Consider the following 20,957-nt stretch of genomic DNA (forward strand, 5'->3'; position numbering starts at 1 on the left):
GGAGACGGATTGGAATTTTTTTTGTAACAAACAATGAACCTAATTTCCTAGTTTCTTCTATAGCCCTCTGTTAGTTTTGAAACTGACACGGCAGAACAATTTCTTTTAAGAGGGGATTCAGACATTTATTTCATGTGAAAATTCAGCATATTTCCTTATTCCTGGTTTTATTTTTGTCTCACTTTCAAAGGTAATATATTTTATAGATAAAGTAGGAAGTTTTTCTAAAAATTAAAATTCTGATGGAATAAGTACAAGTGACAGCTGAGTTATTAAGAATTTCATCAGGAATTTAAAATCAGGTATATGGATAAATACTAGCTATTTTCTCATAATTGTGTGATTAAATCAGTAAGAAACCAGTATTATAAAATAATTAAAAATCACCCTTTACAGATTATCTGTGGCTTATCAATGACATTCTGCCAGTTTTACAAACACTTAGTTTTCATTGTATTATCCTTCCACGAGTTTCTGAGCCCTGCTACCCTCCCACTGTTTCTCCTTCCAGTGTCCCAAAGCTCTCCCAATTGGGTTATTTTTGCCTCCACATATAAACGTGCTCAGTAAGTTCTAATCTTAAACAATTAGATCCTATATAGTCAAGGCTATGGTTTTTCCAGTAGTCTTGTATGGATGTGAGAGTTGGACTATAAAGAAAGCTGAGGGCTGAAGAATTGATGCTTTTGAACTGCTGTGTTGGAGAAGACTCTCGAGAGTCCCTTGGACTGTAAGGAGATCCAAACAGTCCATCCTAAAAGAAATCAGTCCTGAATAGTCATTTAAAGGACTGATGCTGAAGCTGAGGCTCCAATACTTTGGCCAGCTGATGTGAAGAGTTGACTCATTTGAAAAGATTGATGCTGGGAAAGATTGAAGACAGGAGGAGAAGGGGACGACAGGGGATGAGCTGGCTGGATGGCATCACCGACTCAATGGACGTGGGTCTGAGTGGCATCACCGACTCAATGGACGTGAGTCTGAGTGGACTCCGGGAGCTGGTGATGGACAGGCCTCCTTTGGGTGAACTCCGGGAGCTGGTGATGGGCAGGGAGGCCTGGCGAGCTGCGGTTCGTGGGGTCGCAAGGAGCCGGACACGGCTGAGCGGCCGAACTGGACTCGCTGCTGCATCTTTCCTTGTTTGGCTTTCTCTTCTGTCCCCTCCTTTCTCTACTTTCTCTTTTTCTCCTTATCTATCCATTTATCTCCTTTTTGCAGAAAGTGGGGAAAACCACTAGACCATTCAGGTATGACCTAAATCAAATCCCTTATGATTATACAGTGGAAGTGATGAATAGATCCAAACAATTAGACCTGATAGAGTGCCTGAAGAACTATGGACAGAGGCTCGTGCCATTGTACAGGAGGCAGTGATCTAGAACATCTCCAAGGAGAAGAAATGCAAACAGGCAAAATGGTTGTCTAAGGAGACCTTACAAATAGCTGAGAAAAGAAAAGAAACTAAAGGCAAAGGAGAGAAAGAAAGAAATTCCCGTCTGAATGCAGAGCTCCAAAGAATAGCAAGGAGAGATAAGAAAGCCTTCCTCAGCAATCAATACGAAGAAATAGAATGGAAAAGACTAGAGATCTCTTCAAGAAAATTAGAGATATCAAGGGAGCATTTCATGTAAAGATGGGCACAATAAAGGGCAGAAATGGTATGGACCTAATGGAAGTAGAAGATATTAAGAGGTGGCAAGAATACACAGAAGAACTGTACAAAAAGAAATCTTCAAGACCCAGATAACCACGATGGTGTGATCACTCACCTAGAGCCAGACATCCTGGAGTGTGAAGTCAAGTGGGCCTTAGGAAGCATCACTATGAACAAAGCTCGTGGAGATGATGGAATTCCAGGTGAACTGTTTCAAATCCTAAAAGATGATGCTGTGAAAGTACTGCACTAAATATGCCAGCAAATTTGGAAAACTCAGCAGTAGCCACAGGACTGGAAAAAGTCAGTTTTCATTCCAATCCCAAAGAAGGGCAATGCCCAAGAATGCTCAAACTACCGCACAATTGCACTCATCTCACATGCTAGTAAAGTAATGCTCAAAATTCTCCAAGCCAGGCTTCAACAGTATGTGAACCGTGAACTTCCAGATGTTCAAGCTGGATTTACAGAAGGCGGAGCAATCAGAGATCAAATTGCCAACAACCGCTGGATCATGGAAAAAGTAAGAGAATTCCAGAAAAATATCTACTTCTGCTTTATTGACTATGCCAAAGACATTGACTGTGTGGATCACAACAGACTGTGGAAAATTCTGAAAGAGATGGGAATCCCAGACCACCTCACCTGCCTCCTGAGAAATCTGTATGCAGGTCAAGAAGCAACAGTTAGAACCAGACATGGAAAAACGGACTGGTTCCAAATTGGGAAAAGGGGTACGTCAGGGCTGTATATTGTCACCCTGCTTATTTAACTTATATGCAGAGTACATCATAAAAAATGCTGGGCTGGATGAAGCACAAGCTGGAATCAAGATTGCCAGGAGGAATATCAATAACCTCAGATATGCAGATGATACCACCCTTATGGTAGAAAGTGAAGAACTAAAGAGTCTCTTGATGAAAGTGAAAGAGGAGAGTGGAAAAGTTGGCTTAAAACTCAACATTCAGAAAACTAAGATCATGGCATCCGGTCCCATCACTCCACAGCAAATAGATGGGGAAGCAGTGGAAACAGTGACAGACTTAATTTTTTTGGGCTCCAAAATCACTGAAGATGGTGACTGCAGTCATGAAAGTAAAAGATGCTTGCTCCTTGGAAGAAAGGCTATGACCCATCTTGACATCTTATTAAAAAGCAGAGACATTACTTTGCCAACAAAGGTCCATCTAGTCTAAGGTATGGTTTTTCCTGTGGTCATGTCCATACATGACATGTCAGAGTTGGACTATAAAGAAAGCTTGAGCACTGAAGAATTGATGCTTTTGAACTGTGTGTTGAAGAAGACTCTTGAGAGGCCCTTGGACTGCAAGGAGACCCAACTAGTCCATCATAAAGGAAATCAGTCCTGAATATTCATTGGAAGGACTAATGCTGAAGCTGAAACTCCAATACCTTGGCCACCTGATTCGAAGAACTGACTCATTGGAAAAGACCCTGATGCTGGGAAAGATTGAAGGCAGGAAGAGAAGGGGATGACAGAGGATGAGATGGTTGAATGGCATCACTGCCTAAATGGACATGAGTTTGAGCAAGCTCCAGGAGTTGGTGATGGACAGGAAAGCCTGGTGCACTACAATCTATGGGGTCACAAAGAGTCAGATGTGACTGAACTGAACTGTCTTTCCCTGTCCTCCTTCGCCAGCTGCTCCCTTTCATTCATGCACTGGGGAAGTGCTTTTGAGGGTAGGGTTGTATCCTGTGTGCCTCACACTGTAGTTCTGGAAAACATGGCAATCCTGGAAAGATTGGGTTCTACCCTCATGGAGCTTAAAATCTGGTGAAGGAGACAGACATTTGGTAAACAGCAGGCGAATATCATCATCTGTACTCTTCATCTCCAACTACAGCAATTCAGCTTGAAGCTCCAGCCCAGGCCTTCAATCGCCAATCAGTTCCAGACAATAGACTCCTTTTCCTTTTATTTACACTTTCAATTTCTTATAGGAGTTTATCACTTAATTCTTCTGGAAACATCTTTCTCCTTTGCCTTCTGTTCTCATCCTTCACTGGTTTTCTTGTTCCTTCTTATCCCCTAGGCCCTTTTGGTACCCTTTCCTATAAATGGGTGTCATTTCATAATGTTCTCCAACTAGTCCCTTTATGGCATTTCCAGTTTTTTGAGGCAAACCCTCCTACTCTCATGCCTTCTGTTGCCCTCTATGCACTGGTAACCACATGTTCAATCATATCGCTTTCTTATCCAGTCAAATGTCAGGTGGCATCCCATCTCAAACCCCAAAGGTTCTGAATTGAACTCTTTGTTTTCAAAACTGTATCCTCCTTGTGTGTTCCCTATTTTAGAGAATCACCATACACACAATCACCTAAACAAGACTTACTCTTGTAAATAAGAACAGCAAGATTTTCAAGACTGGCTTTTTAAGATAATATTCAAATTGAGATCTAAATGACTTTAAGGAGCCAATCACACAGATATCTGGAGGACACAGTATTCTAGGCAGAGGAAATAGAACGTGCAAATGTGGAAAATGATTGAGGAGTTCATAGGACTGAATGAAGACCAGTGTGGCTGGAGGGTATGGGACAAGACGGAGGGCAGTGCCAGACAAGCTTGAAAAATTAGCAGGAGTGTCATCACCAACACTGATGTAGATCATGGGAAAGGTTTCATTTTATTCTAGGTAAAGTGGGGTGCCATTGAGGGATTCTGCAGCCAGAGAGGGACTTTTAATTTATACTATGTAAAGATCACTTCTACTCTATAAATAAATTTTGGAAGAGCAAGAATACAGACATAGCGTCCAGCTAGGAGGCTTTTAGGCTGTTTAGGCAGAAGATGCTAAAACCTGGAAATAGAGCAGTTGTTCCAGGAGAGGTAAAGGAGGAAAAGTCAGGATGTATTTTGGAAGCAACATCAATAGACTTCCTGATGAATTAGGTATAAAAAGGAAGGCAAACAAAGGCATTAAAGACTATTTCTAGATTTTTGGTATGAGCAACTGTGGAGCCATTTCACTGAGATGAAAAGATAGGGAAGGAACAGAAATTTGGGGGGAAGGTCGATAGAAAGCTCTGTTTTGATTATGTAGTTTGAGATGCCTTTAAAATCTGAAAAGAAAATGTCAAGTTGGATAAATGAAACTGGAGTCTAGAAGAGAAGTCAGAGCTGGTGACCTAAATGTGGGAGTCTCTGACAGATAGATGGTCTCTAAAGGCATGGGAACACACAAGATTGTCCAACAAGTGAGTGTGGGTGGAGAAAAGCAGAGGGCAGGGGGACTGAAGATGGAGTCCTGGGTTACAATAATACACTAGCGTTCAGAGGTCAAGCAGAAGAGAAACAAGCGGATTAGTTGAGCAGACGAGTGAGGAAGGGGACTAGGAGAAGGTAGTGTCGTTGAAGCTAAGAGAGGAGTTTGCTTTACTGGACAGTGATCAGTGTTACTGAGAGATCAAGCAAATGGAGGGCAGAAAAGGATGTTAGGATGGAGTCTGTCGATGTCTCTGACAAGAGCAGTTTCACAATGCAGGGTGCCCTGCCTTTGAGAGTGACCGCTTCACACTGCCCTGACATACTTTATTTCTTGTATTATTTTTCATTAAGCTTCTGTATTTTTATTCTTCATTAAGTGGATGTATTTATATTTCTACAGTCCTTTATAACTGGCTTCCCTGGTGGCTCAGACAGTAAAGAATCTGCCTGCAATGCAAAAGATCCAGGTTTGATTCCTGGGTCAGGAAGATCCCCTGGAGAAGAGAATGGCAATCCACTCCACTATTCTTTCTGGAGAATTCCACAGACAGAAGAGCCTGGTAGGCTACAGTCCATGGTGTCACAAAGAGTTGGACACGACTGAGCATCTAGCATACTTCTAATATGTCATAATAGTCATCATTGGTGAGAGCTTATTAGAATAGTGTGTGCAAAGGCATAGACATAAAACATGACACACGCTTTCAGGATGGGGCGTTAATTGCACATGGCCAGAATGTATAGTATGTGGGTGAGAATGACGGTGGAAAGGATCAAGCAGAGTGAAGGTAAAGTTGGCCAGGTAGACAGGACAGAAAAGAGTGGAATTTTACAGTCTGCTAGTTTTTCAGAGTTTTGTCATTTTCTTCTTAGAGATCTTGTATGTATTTTGTTAGATTTTTACCTAAGTATTTCATTTGGAGGGGTGCTAATATAAATGGTGTTGCATTTTTTAAATTCAAATTCCACTTGTTCATTGCTGACATACAGACATATCTCAGAGACACTGCAGGTTCAATTCCAAACCATGCAATAAACTGAATATGCAATAGTTACCTAAGTTTTTGGTTTCCAAGTGCTTATAAAGGCTATGTGTATACTATACTGTAGTCTATTAACTGTGTAACATAGCATTATATCTAAAAAATGTACATACCTTCGTTTAAAAATACTTTATTACTAAAAATGGTAACTATCAGCTGAGCTCTGTAGTGAATTGTAATCTTTTTGCTGATGGAGGGTCTTGCCTCCAAGTTGATGGATGCTGACTGACTAGGGTCGTGATTGCTAAAGGTTGGAGTGGCTGTGAAAATTTCTTAAAAGAACAGTAAAGTCTGCGGTATCAATTGATGAAGCTTTTCTTTTCACAAATGGTTTCTCTGTAGCCTTCATTGCTTTTGATTAGCTGTTTACCTACAAACAGCAGAACTTTTGAAATTGGAATCACTCCTCTCAAACCCTGTTGCTGTTTTATCAACTAATTTTATGTAATATTCTAAAGAAACTGCCATTTCTTTAGCAATAGAGTATTTTTAATACTGCAAACTTTCAATTAAAAATGTGATATCTGTGAAATGCAATGAAACGAGGTATAATCTGTATAGGAAAGTGATTGACTTTTGTATATTAACTTCGTATGATAATTGCTTATAAGAGTTTCCTGACAAAGGTTTTCTGATGCTGTTGACTCTGGGATTATTCTGAAGAATGTTACCTACAAACAAAGTTTTATTTCTCCCTTCCCAATATCCTTTTCATATTCCATCAGCTAGGATTTCCACTGCAATGTTGAAAAGCAGTCTTGAGAGGCAGCATCCTTGTCTTGGTCCTGATCTTAATAGGAAAGCATTAAGTTTCTCATCGTTACATGTAATGTTAGCCGTAGTGCTTTTTCTGTAGGGGGGTGTGTGTGTATGTATACTATCAGATTGAGGAAGTTCACCATGATTCCTAGTTTACTGAGAATTTTCATTACTATGGGTGTTGGCTAAATTTTTGTTTCTGTTTCCATTGATATCATGTAATTTTTCTTTAGCTTAACAACAAACTGATGTGATGGAGCGCATTTTTTACTTTTAACTTCTAGGTAGCTTTTTACTTTTAAGGAGCTTTTACTTTTTTACTCATACTTTCTACTTTCCTTTTTATTTTCATTTTAAACAACCTCTTTCACGTTTTACTTTCACTCCTTTTCACTTTTATTTCTAACTTATGCTTGGTTTTCCTTTTCACCTTGCTTCTACTTTCACTTTTTCTTTTTATTTCTACTTTTACTTTAAACTCTTAACTATTACTTTTACTTTTTATTCTCTTCACTTTCATCTTTCACTTTCCCCTTTCACTTCTACTTTGTACTTTCACTTTTTAGTTTTCCCTTTCACTCTTCACTCTTAGGGATTTCCCTGCTGGCTCAGACGGTAAAGTGTCTGTCTGTAATGCAGGAGACCTGGGTTTGATCCCTGGGCCCGGAAGATCCGCTGGAGAAGGAAATGGCAATCCACTCGAGTACTATTGCCTGGAAAATCCCATGAACAGGGGAGCCTGGTAGGCTACAGTCCATGGGGTTGCAAAGAGTCAGACACGACTGAGCAACTTCACTTCACTATTATACTCTTAAACTTTAGTTATTTGATTTTGAATGTTAACCTACCTGGAATAAATCACACTTGTTTATATAATTCTTTTTATAAAGAGTTGAATTTGATTTTCTAATGTTTTATTGAGGATTTTTATATTTATGTTCATGAGAAATGTTGGTTTATAGTTTTCATATAATGTTTTTGTCTGGTTTTGATATTATGGTAATGCTGGCTTCATAGAATGAGTTAGTATTTTCTCTGCTGCTGTCTTCTGAGAGAGATTGTAGAGAACTGGTATAATTTCTTTATATGTTTAATAGAATTCACCAGTGAACCTGTCCAGACCTGGTGCTTCCTACTTTATAAGGTTATTAATTATGGAGTAAATTTCTTTAATAGATATGGGGCTATTTAGGTTGTCTGTTTTCTCTTTGTGAGTTTCACCAAATTGTGTCTTTCAAGGAATGGTTCCTCTCATATAGGTTATCAAATTTGTGGGCGTACAGTTGTTCAAAGTGTTCTTTTATTATCCTTTCAAGATCTGTGTGCATGTGTGCTTAACCACTCAGTAGTGTCCAACTCTTTGCGATCCCATGAACTGTAGCCCACAAGGCTCCTCTCTGCATGGAGTTTTCCCAGGCGAGAATACTGGAGTGATTTGCCATTTCCTCCTACAGGGGATCTTCCTGACCTAGGGATTGAATTCATGTCTCCTACATTGGCAGCTGGCTTCTTTACCACTGAATTCTTTACTACCTGGAAAGCAAGCGCTCAATATCTCCAGGACATTGTAATCATTTCACTATATAAATGTGTATGTGTATATACATATATAATATATGTATATGTCGGAGAAGGCAATGGCACCCCACTCCAGTTCTCTTGCCTGCAAAATCACATGGACAAAGGAGCCTGACGGGCTGCAGTCCATGGGGTCACTAAGAGTCAGACACGACTGAGTGACTTCCCTTTCACTTTTCACTTTCATGCATTGGAGAAGGAAATGGAAACCCACTCCAGTGTTCTTACCTGGAGAATCCCAGGGACAGGGGAGCCTGGTGGGCTGCCGTCTATGGGGTCGTACAGAGCCGGACACGACTGAAGCGACTTAGTATATGTATATGTATAATATTATATGTATATATATTTGTCTTCTGTTCTTTTTCTGCCTTTTGTGGCTGGAGTTGGCTGTTTCCCTTCCCCCAAGTCAGTTAGATTCTGACAAAACTGTAGCAGGTTAGGCTCTGTTTAAATTGTTTCTCCTGAGGGCGGGTCTTATTAAGAACAGGATGTTCTACTGTATTTCAGAAAGGTTTCTTTTCCCTCCCCCTGCTGGAAGCATGAAGAGATTTTTCTCTGATACTCACTGTGAGAACTTAGTAGAGTTTCAGGAGATAAAACACAAAAAGTGTGAGGCCCTTTAAAGATGGGATCCCCTTGGAGATTTTCTCTTTGGCTTGTCCATAGTTAGCATCTAGCAGTTCATCAATTCTAGTTCAGGTTCAGCTACCCCTGCATGGGTTCTCATGGGGGTTTTGTTTGTAGGTTTCTGGCCTGGTAAGTTGATTCCCTGCACTCACTTGTTGGTCTCTCGAATTTGGGGGATACTGGTTGTCCCTGTGATCAACACTTCCTTATGGATCTAAGAGCTGATTTTTTAAAGAGCAGTTTGAGGTTCATAGCGAAATTGAGAGGAGGTTATAGAAATTCCTGTTCACTCTGCCCCTACAGGCGCATAGACTCTCCTCATTGTCAACATTCTGCATCAAGCTGAAACGTTTGTTATAAATGGTGACCTGCATTGATACATCATAACTCTCCAAAGACCATAATTTACATGAGGGTTTACTCTTGGGGTTGTATATCTATGAGTTTGAACAAAGATATAATCTCATGTATCTATCATTACAATATCATATGGAATATTTTTGCTGCATAAAAATCCTCTGTGCTCCAGCCAGGTTTTTCAGTTTGCTCAGTGTTTTCTTTGTTGTTAGGGTCAGTTCAGTTCAGTTGCTCAGTCATGTCCGACTCTTTGTGACCCCATGAATCTCAGCATGCCAGGCCTCCCTGTCCATCACCAACTCCCGGAGTTCACTCAAACTCGCGTCCATCGAGTCAGTGATGCCATCCAGCCAGCTCATCGTCTGTCGTCCCCTTCTCCTCCTGCCCCCAATCCCTCCCAGCATCAGAGTCTTTGCCAATGAGTCAACTCTTCGCATGAGGTGGCCAAAGTACTGGAGTTTCAGCTTTAGCATCATTCCTTCCAGAGAACACCCAGGGCTGATCTCCTTTAGAATGGACTGGTTGGATCTCCTTGCAGCCCAAGGGACTCTCAAGAGTCTTCTCCAACACCACAGTTCAAAAGCAAATTCTTTGGCACTCAGCTTTCTTCACAGTCCAGCTCTCACATCCATACATGACCACTGGAAAAATTTCTAAACTTCTTATATATCAGACTGGAAACCTCTTAACCTTATTTAATTTTTTAAAAAAAGGTTAAGAGCAAGAACTTTCTATTTAATACGAACTTTTTAGTCAATCTGGAGCTTAATCAAGGTTTTATTATATCTTAAGCCAATTGAAATGATTCTTCTGAAATATATATTGCAGCTAACAACACAAAGAAAAATCTGCTCATACTGGGGAAATATTATTTAACTTCTGTTATCAACCTCATAACTATTGTTCTAGCTTAGAATTATTCACATCTGAACTTTAATTTCCTGGCTTGCTCAATTTTCAAATCTCTAGTTCTTTTGAATCTAGAACACAAAAACACTAACATGCCCCCAAATATCAGTCCTATAGTGTAGTTTTCCTGTGACTAAATAGGAACAATAGGCTAAATGCACTTACTTGAAATTATATATTTTTCATCACAATAGTCTTTGTTTGAAATTGAGAGTTTAGATTGAGGACTGTAATTTTCACTGTTTATAAAAGAATATAGTTTTTGTTTCCAATACTTGAAGCATCAAAAAAGGGTGACTGTTTCATGATACTCAAGTGTTTCTGGCACTAGGCCTAAGGGAAATTTGAAAATGGAAAAAAGAAACCAGTCTTGGTGTATGTACCACTTACCATGTTTCCCATTGTCCTCGTGCAGATTAGCCATTCATATACTGATAACCTAAAAACTGGATCCAGGGTGCTTTATGAGGAGTGCCATAAAGATCATCAATAGAAAACTTTCTGTCCTTATATTTTATTTTTAATTTATTTTAAAACTGAAGTGTAGTTGATTCACAGTGTTATGTTAATTTCTGCTGTACAGCAAGGTGACTCAGTTATACACATGTACACATTTTTTTTATGTTCTTTCCCATTATGGTTTACCCCAGGATATTAAATATAGCTCCCTGAGCTATACAGTAGGATCTTGTTTCTTACCCTGGTAATAGGTAATGATTTGCACCTGCTAACCTCAAATTCCCAGTCCATCCAGCCCCACCCCTATTTTGTCATATTTTGAAGTGCTTTACTGCCATATCTTAGGTAATTATCCTGGATAAATCATATTGCTGGAACTCTTGTATTTTGCCACCTTTGAAAACTATAATTGCTTTTGTAAGTCAGGATCTCAGTAAGAGCGGACATTTACTAATAAGACATTAAACAACTAAAAAGTCTCATTAATGTAGTTTTTATATAACAATGCAAAAGAGAGAAATATAAATGTGAAAAGTATAGTGGCTGGTTTGCTAAGGATGTGAGGAATTAAAGTACGTTTCCCTAGTAATATTATATTACGATATTGGATGGAATCACATGATGACAGGCAATCTTGCCCTCAAAAACACATTAGAAAATTTAAAAAATGATACGAAATATTTGGAATTACTATCATATTTGAGATGGGACATTGTGTAATTACTGCTCTAATTTTATCTTTGTCTCATCCAATTATAAAACATGCAGTAGGCACTTAATAAACATTTGAATTAATGAGTGATATTATTTAATTGTCATGATTGAATGAGTGGCATTATTGAATGTCATTAATGAATGACAAATATCATTTTAAAATACTTAGTTTTATTGCTCATGTGAAGTAAAAAATGCTACTGTGGTTGTGTTAATAAAAACAAATCTGTACCTCAGATACATGTCAAAATATAATTGAGTCTCATTTTCTGTGGATACACGAAAATGTATTTGCAACCCCTAGGTCAGTATTCATGATGCTTCTGCGGCCATTTTTCAGACACGTGTAGAGCAGTGGGAAACTGGGGTTGCCCAACGCACACGTTCCCAGATGAGGCTGAACAAAGCGGCCCTCAGCCTCCCGGTTTCAGTTCTCACACTGTAAACAAGTGACCTCACCGTGTACTTAGTGCCATGTTTTTCACATTTTTGTGCTTCCTGCTGGTTATTTTGCTGTTTAAAATGCCCTCTGAGTGTAGTGCTTAAGAGCTGTGTAACGTTTCTAGCTATCAATATAAGAAGACTGTGATGCAATACGTTACAGAGAAAAACATGCATTAGGTAGGCCACTTACAGTTATGAGTTATGATGTTGTTGACCTTGAGTTCAGTGTTAATAAATCAGCGTTATACATCAAGTGCCTTTAAACTGACGCACATAAGAAAAGCTGTGTATTGACTAGTTGCTCACAATGTGACCAGTGGCTCGTAGGAAACTAACCTTTTTTCTCGCTCACGAGTAGTGGTTTAGTATTTGCTAATTCAGTGTTTGTGATGAATTTATAGAATACAACCAACCAGAAAAATGAGATTTGACTGTATTTACTAATGAATCGAGGGAACAATGTGGGGTTTGCTTAAAAATAATTCACGGAGGCATAGGGAGTTGAGTTGGGGCATAGATGGAACACAGTGATGAGCTAAAAATTGGTGAAGTTGCAGTTAGCTGCTCATTAGATGGCATTCTCTATTTTCATACACACTTGGCTTTTCTGGAATAAAAACTTGTTTTTAAAGTCCCATTCTAAGTATTTAAAGACTTAAATTCCAAATATTTTTTATGGACGTTTGCTGTCCCCAATTTCAGAACTCAAAATTTTCCTAATTTCCCCCTTGCTCTATCATTCTGTTTCTTCCAGGTTTACCTCATTCTACTGGTTTGGGTAAGAGAAAATGGAAGAAAGTTAGAATGCAATCTGGGGGCTTTGAAAAGAGTTCAGTTGAATTTTACAGACCCAGAAAAAGTAAATTATGTCTTGCAGGGTTCTGTTCATTTCTCTAGAACAGTTGACACATTAAACAAGCAAGCTGCTGCCAGGGGGTTTTATTTGCACAGCTCCCTTCCTACCTCAAGGACTTGGGGGCATCCTTTGCTTTTTTGCTTTTCTCTACAAATAAATTCTCCAAGGGCGCTTTCCTGTAAGCATTAACCCCTATAACCATGTTTAGCAATGATTGGCTGAGAGAGTTTATTTATCTTAAAGGGAAGAACAGGTTCTTTTCTGGTTTCTTGTTTCCCTTGACTCTAGAGTATAGAGGATGATCTCAGGACTGCCCTTGAAAGATGAAGAATGTATGATGTTCTATGATGTTGGCTCACAGAGAGGGAGGAATAGGCCACCGGGCCTCTTTGTTTATTTAAAAACAACAACAAAAAACCAGCCAAAAACCAATCAGAACTGAAAGAAATAGGAGAAAAATACAAGGAAAACAACATAATTGTACCTTGTGTTTTCCTAATGTTTCTTGCCTGTAGGGCTCAAAATAGTCTCTAAATATTAACTCAAACACCAGTAGCTCCAAGGTACAGACAGGGCAAACATTATTACCCTCATCTGAAAGATGAGATTAGGCAGGGCAGGGAGTCCACAGAGCCAAGATAAGGACTCAGAACCTGACTGCTGTTCAACAACCAGCCAAGTGACTCCAGGACTCCCTGTTCCTTTTTCTGAGTGGTTTTTCTTTCTCACCTTAGTTGTAATCCATCTGCTGACCATATGTTTCCCTGGTGGCTCAGATGGCAAAGAATCCACCTGCAATGTGGAATACCTGGGTTCAGTCCCTGGATTGGGAAGGTCCCCTGGAGGAGGGCATGGCAACCCACTCCAGTATTCTTGCCCGGAGAATCCCCCATGGACAGAGGAGCCTGACAGGCATAATCCATGGGGCCACAAAAAATCGGACACGGCTGAGCGACTAAGCACAGCACACAAGCACACATCTGCTGACCACGGAACTCGTGTGTTTTCTCTTCTCTCATCAGTAAGGCCTTCCTGGACCCCCCTGTCTGGGTAGTGTCGCTCCTCCCAACCCCCATCAAACAGTGTCCTTCCCTAGCAGTGTGATTTCTTCTTGACCTCATTACCTGGTATATTGGTCATTCCTGGCCTCCCTTCATTACGATGTTCCATGAAGGAATACTGTAGAAGTGTGTCTCCAATGCCTGTTGAGCCCAAAGTGGGTGCTGAGTAAATATTTGTTGACTAAGTCCCTTCCTTTATTAAAACTTGCTTTTAGTTAAAAATTCAATAGTGTTATCTCAAGGTGGTCAAGAAAGCTTAATATATCCCCTAGGGGTTACTTTTATTACAAAAGGAGAAGCCTTACTGTGATTTAGCCAAAGGAACAAAGCTCTAAGTCATTGCAACTAAAAGTTTGAAGAAAGTATTTTTGCCCAGCAAGGGATCCTTTTTGATGATTCCTGACCTATGCCCAAGGCCAGCTTTCCCAACAACTGTCATCAGAGACGGAGAGTGAGAAAAGTGGATGAGAAACAGATTTTGTATAACGTATATCAGTTGTGCAATTTAAATTGTGGAGAAATAAAACAGCATTTCATTTTAACTGAAGTATATTCAAGTGCAGAAGTAAAACCTTTCAGGGCTTTTAAACATCCTTTTCTGTCCCACATCTTTCTTTATGTTAGGTATCTTTTTTTTAAACATAAATTTATTTTAATTGGAGGCTAATTGCTTTACAATACTGTATTGGTTTTGGCATACATTGACATGAATCCGCCATGGGTGTATATGTGTTCCCCATCTACATCAGGTATCTGACTTTCATTTTATCTGAATAAATGACCTCCACACACACATGGGAAAAGAGGCCTTGCCTTGTTAGCAGAGCATCGGAGAGATGCTTCTTTAGAGTCCCAAATCCTCATCAAATCAAGGATAAGGCAGAGAAATCCCTTTCCTGCAGGTTTGTCCATTGATTAAGAGTTCATGTAGCTTCCCAATGACAAACTTTGAACAGTTATGTGGTATGAAAGGTGAGCCTTTTCTCATAGAAACCCATTATCAGGACAAACTGTAATTAGGAGCAAATCAGAGTGTAATCAGATTTCTGGTGGCTTCCAAAACGTTTGAGGACCAGGTTAAAGTCTATCTAGATGATAATCCATATTGTAGCTATTGTGTGAGTTTATTTTTATAAAAGTCAATATTTTCAAATTGGTTATTTCTAATTTATTCTCAATTGCTTTATGCATTTTTAGTTTTACTTTTTTATACCCAGTCTTGGTCCAGGAAACATTTAAAGTGGTTTACATACACACACACACATACATACATACATACATACATACATACATACATGCTGTTGCTGCCGCGGCTAAGTCACTTCAGTCGTGTCTGACTCTGTGCGACCCCATAGACAGCAGCCCACCAGGCTCCCCCGTCCCTGGGATTCTCCAGGCAAGAACACTGGAGTGGGTTGCCATTGCCTTCTCCAATGCATGAAAGTGAAAAGTGAAAGTAAAGTCGCTCAGTCATGTCCAACTCTTAGCGACCCCACGGACTGCAGCCTACCAGGCTCCTCCATCCATGGGATTTTCCAGGCAAGAGCACTGGAGTGGGGTGCCATTGCCTTCTCCGACACACACACATACATACATCTACACTAAGAGAAAAGATTACATTAAAAATTTGTGGGAGAGGAAATCAATACAATGGAAAAGTGAGAACAGGTCAGATGATATAAAAATAATAATGTCTAAACATGGAAAGAGTCAGACGTGACTGAGTGACTAACACACACACGCATGCATGCACAAAAGTATACCATTTTCTTGGGGGGGAAGGTAGGCACTGTTCTGAGCACTTTGCATATATGGACCGTTCCATCCTGACTACATCCTCACAAGATCAGTGCTGTTATTCTCGGTATTTTACCAACGAGGTAACTGAGGCATGGAGAAGTGATTGACACCATGCAAATAGTAAGGGGTGGAACTCTGGGGGCTTAAAGCTGGGTACTCTAGTTCCATCATGCCTTACTGATTCAACAATAAGGCTGGAAATAAGACTGATGCACAAAGTAGAAATTGTAAGGTCCCACCATCCTGCTAGAGGCTGACCACAAATTTACCTCTAAGATTTTTGGCAGACAAAATCGAGAAGGAAAAACGATCAGTACATGATTCACAGTGTTTAGGAGATAAAAAACAAGCTAGTTACTCAAGAGTAGCATAATTATTTCTGGTTGGGAGACCAGGAAGAAAATTCTCTTGTAAATGCTCACAAAGAAGTCACTATGTGATGAAGTAGACACTATTCTCCAGTTAGGGCGTCAGGTTTTCATAGGTCTGTTGTTTACAACATCCTTCACTATGTCATAATGTATAATCAACCCCAAAGCCAAGTTAAGTAAAAGGTAATTCTGCAAGGGTGGGGGATTTCTGAAGATGTGGCCAGGTTTGTGGATCTCTGCTGGTCTGGCTTAATTTAGGAAAATATTTTAGGCTATTCAGAGGGAAGAATGGACTGTAGATTCTGCAGACCACTGTCCATAATTATTATTCCTTTCAATTGAGCTTTTGTAAAACTGAGTGGTAGCAAGTTTGAGGTTATTTCCTGACCGGTACCTGGAGTGCAGCTTTTCTGTGCTGTTGGTTAAGTACAGAGCTTTAACTTTAGTGGCCAACTGAGCTGGGCAAAGGATAGCTTTGCTTGTAAAAGCTGAGGGAATGCAAGGAGTCTCTTTGAATAGAGGGCCACCCAGTCTGTATGTATAGCTTATCCCTGGTGGCTCAGATGGTAAAGCATCTGCCCTCAATGCAGGAGACCCAGGTTCAAGCCCTGGGTTGGGAAGATCCCCTGGAGAAGAAAATGGCAACCCACTCCAGTACTCTTGCCTGGAAAATTCCATGGATGGAGGAGCCTGGTAGGCTACAGTCCATGGGATCACAGAAGAGTTGGACATGACTGAGCGAATTCTTTCTTTCAGTCTATCTAGCACTGTAGTCAGTGAGACAGAATCTGGGGCCTTTGTCACCCCCAAAATACATGGAGCTTGGAGAAGAAAATGGCAACCTACTCCAGTACTCTTGCCTGGAAAATTCCATGGATGGAGGAGCCTGGTAGGCTACAGTCCATGGGATCACAGAAGAGTTGGACATGACTGAGCGAATTCTTTCTTTCAGTCTATCTAGCACCGTAGTCAGTGAGATAGAATCTGGGGCCTTGGTCACCCCCAAAATACATGGAGCCAAGATGACTCTGTGAGGAACTTTTTGATCCCCACAGGGAATTTCAATATGGGTTTCTTACAGCAGGTGTAACCAAATGCATACCTTAGTGATTTAAAAAAGAAATCTCAGTAAAGGACTCCTGAAAAATTTAAACTTAAAACTGAAGAAATAAAAATATAAACGTAATTTTAGAAATAAAATAGTATAAAGAAACTTAACTGGAAAATCAATCATCATTTATAGCAGCCCTCTCCTCTCCTGTTTCACTCACCAAAAGTTACCCCTTAAATTTTCTGTTGTTTTTACCTTTTACTCAGACTTATAATTTTAAAAAATATTCTGCCACATTTGCTTTATCATCAGCTCACTTTATATACACAGATAGAGATAGATAACAGACATACGATTAACTTTTTTGACTATTTGAGAGTACTTTCAATACATCATGGCACTTTATCCTTAGAAACTTCAGTGTGTATTTCCTAAATACGAGCTGAATATTCTTTTGCAAAACCACAGTATAACTCTCAAATTCAGGAAACTTAACATCTGCTCAATATTTTATCTTATCTATAGTTCATATTACAGCTTCATTAATTGTCCTGATAATGTTCCTTAGAGCAGCAGTTCCCAAACTTTTTGGCACCAGGAATGGCTTTTGTGGGAGACAAATTTTCCATGGACAGGGAGGGGGGATGGTTTCAGGATGATTCAAGGACATTGCATTTACTGTGCACTTTATATCTGTTATTATTACAGCAGCTTCACCACAGACCATCGGGCATTAGATCCCAGAGGTTGGGGACCCCTGATTTAGAGCATTTGTTCTCTTTACAAGTGCAAGATTCAGTTCAAGGTCAAGTCCTGACTTATTACTCTTCTTAATCTCCTCCATTCTGAAATGATTCCTTAGCCTTTCTCTTCTACAATGTAAACACATTTTTACATTAAAAAAATTGTATTAGTGAGAAAATTACCACTCAGCAAACTGTACATAAGTCGTACAATTTGATAGGTTTTGAAATACACATGAGTTTCCACATATCCTGTTGGAATACCTCTCTCCAGCCACCCATCACTTCCATTCCGGACACAACCACTCATTTGCTTTCTAGCACCAGATTAGTTTATATTTTAGAGTCATGTAAGTGGAAGTATAAAGCGGGTAGTATTTCTTTCAGCATAACTTTGTGAGATTCATCCATGTTGGTGCGTACATCAATATCCCATTCCTTTTATTGTTGAAGTGCATATCCTTTGCATGGATATGCTATAGATTGTTTATCCATTTACCTGTTGGAGGACATTTGAATTGTTTCCAGTTTTTGGAAATTACATATGAAACTATGAACATTCATGTACAAGTCTTCCATGGACATATTTTCATGTCCATATGGACATAAAGACCTATAAGGAAATATGTGAATTATACGGTAGGTGCTTGTTTGATATCTTAAGAAAGTGCTGAATTTTCCAGTGATTGTACCATTTTCTCTTCCTACAGCAGTGGATCAGATCCTCCAGTTTCTAGCGAACACTTAGAATGGTCAGTCTTTTTAATTTTAGTGATTCTTGTTAAGTGTGTAGAAGTGTCTTGTTATTTTAGGCATTTCCCTAATAACTAACTATGCTGAGCATGTTGGGTGCATTTGTTATATGCATATCTTCTTTGCTGAAGTGTGTTTTCAAAAATTTCCCTTGATATTGAGACTTAAGAATACTATTTAATTGTTTATTTTGAACTGTGCTGGGTCTGCACTGCTGCGCGCGGGTCTTCTCTAGTTGCAGCGAAGAGGGCTGCTCTTTACTTGTTGTAAGCGGGCTTCTCACTGCGAAGTTTTCTCCTGTTCCGGAGCTCAGACTCAAGGGCTGGCAGGCTTCAGTAATTGTGGCGCGTGGGCTTAGTTGCCCTGCAGCATGTGGGACCTTCCTGAACTGGGACTTGAACACGTGTCCCCTGCATTGGTAGATGGATTCTCAACCACTAGACCACCAGGTAAGTCTGATATTGAGACTTGTGAGTGTTTCTCAGTTCGGGTTTCCCTAATGTTTCCCCATTACTCAGGCTGTGCATACCCAGCTGGAATAACATAAACGTAGTATTTCCTTCTTAGAGCATCTTACCTGGAGGCACACTTTCTCTCTCTGCTCTGTGTTGTTAATATAATCACCAGGTCAGTGTGTGGCCTGGTCTTCCTACCCCATGCTTTCAACTAATAATTTGTGGAGAGAGACTTTGAGGCCATGGAAATACTCCTGTTCCTCATGAAATTTCCCCCTGATTTTAGTATCACTTGATGACTTCCCGAACCAATCTTAACTAGTATTGTTGCAAGGTGTTGATTTTACGATTTAAGCACTCTTACATTTATCAGTTCAGATGCTACTATAAGAGACAGCCCGTCTATCTCTCCCTTATGGGAGCCTGGTGGGCTCCAGTCCAAAGCGTTGCAGAGTCGGACATGACTGAGCACAAAGTATGAAAGGCCCTCTATGGTCTGGCTCCCCATTCTCAGTTCCTCCCCAAACCTAACTGCTCTCCAGTACCTCACTCTACTGCAGCCACAGTAGACTCCCTATTGTTCCTTGAATTTTTCCAGGATGTGTTAGAGCCTCTGCTTTAGCTCTTCTCACTTCTGATGTGCTCTACCCATAGATAACCTCCTCCAAAAGCATATACTTCAGATGATGCATTTAATCCTAATGAAAACTGAAACATCACAGCATAGCATTTAAAGAACAGTTGTTCATTGGTGGTTTATATACATTTATGAGAATTGCTTATAAGTGGACTTGAGTACCTATTTTTTCTTTCCTTCATTTATTCTCCAAGAATGTGTTGAACGCTGAATCCATGGGATCAAAAGTAAACAAGGTACAGTCCTAGCTTCAGGGTTCATGCAGCCTAGGGCAAGGAAACAGACAAGTGATGAGACATAAATTTACACAGCGAGTGTTAGAATTCAGTTTTCTGATTCTCCAGAATACTGTTTAGAGTTTAAGTATTGATGTGAATTTCAACTTATTCAAATACAAAATATAATTTACAAAAACTTCAAGCATCCATTGTTGAAATGTGAGAGGCACTTCTGCCTGTTGAACATTTACTTTATACCCATGTTGCAATTAATTAAAGCATGACTCTATAGACTCTAATTAGAAGTCTTACTGCATCTTATAATGATTATATTCCTGGTTTTCAACAGTCTTATCCACATTATATTTGAATGTCTCAAAACTTTATGGCTAATATGTATGCCTGGATGCTGGATTTATTAAGCAGAAAAGAGAGAGGAGATTATAGGAGTCATAGACGGAACCAGGTCCCACGCGTCAAGGGAAATCTCATGGAAGAGGCCAGTTGGAAGAGGATCTTCAGGATGAGACATGGAACTGGAGCAGTTTGGGCCAATATTCTGTTAACAGCTATTTGATCATCATGCTCAAGTCTATTTCCCCCTGCATGATGTCACAATACACAACGACTTTTAGCCAGGCTGAACTTCTACAGTTAAAGAGTTTACGTGCTTTTAAAATTGCACTTGGCAGCAACTCACTTGATACTAATTGGGCCAAAATGGTTTTTAAAAATACTGTGTATACATGGCCACCTGAATACATTTCTCTCTCAAATTCTAACTTTTGAGACTTGGTGAGGAGTTCTTATGTTAAGGCTTATTCACACCAAGAAATGCCAACTTTTGTTGCCAACTAGTTATGATTCAGGAGGACTGAAAACTAGCCCCTAGAGTTTTGTTTTTTTTTTAATTGGAGAATTACTGCTTGGATTCAGTTTTTATGGCTTGATTCTGTAATGGATGAATTGGCCTACTTCTGAGGGAACACATTTCTTGTAGGGTAGATCTGTGTGTGGGTATTTATCCACTACATTTATACAGTGTACATTTTATTCTAAATGAAGAACATTAAAAATACTTACTTGAAAATGAGTCATAAAAGTTAAATAGTGAACAAGGGACAAAGATTAAAGATAGTTGGACAGAAGGGGAGGAGGGATACAGTTACTTGGAAGAAGTAAGATAGAGAATAAAGCAAAGACAATGTCGAAAAGCAAGTCAGCTTAGCTGGC

This window comes from Budorcas taxicolor, chromosome 2, assembly GCF_023091745.1.
Source record: "Budorcas taxicolor isolate Tak-1 chromosome 2, Takin1.1, whole genome shotgun sequence".
NCBI classification, from domain to species: Eukaryota; Metazoa; Chordata; class Mammalia; order Artiodactyla; family Bovidae; genus Budorcas; species Budorcas taxicolor.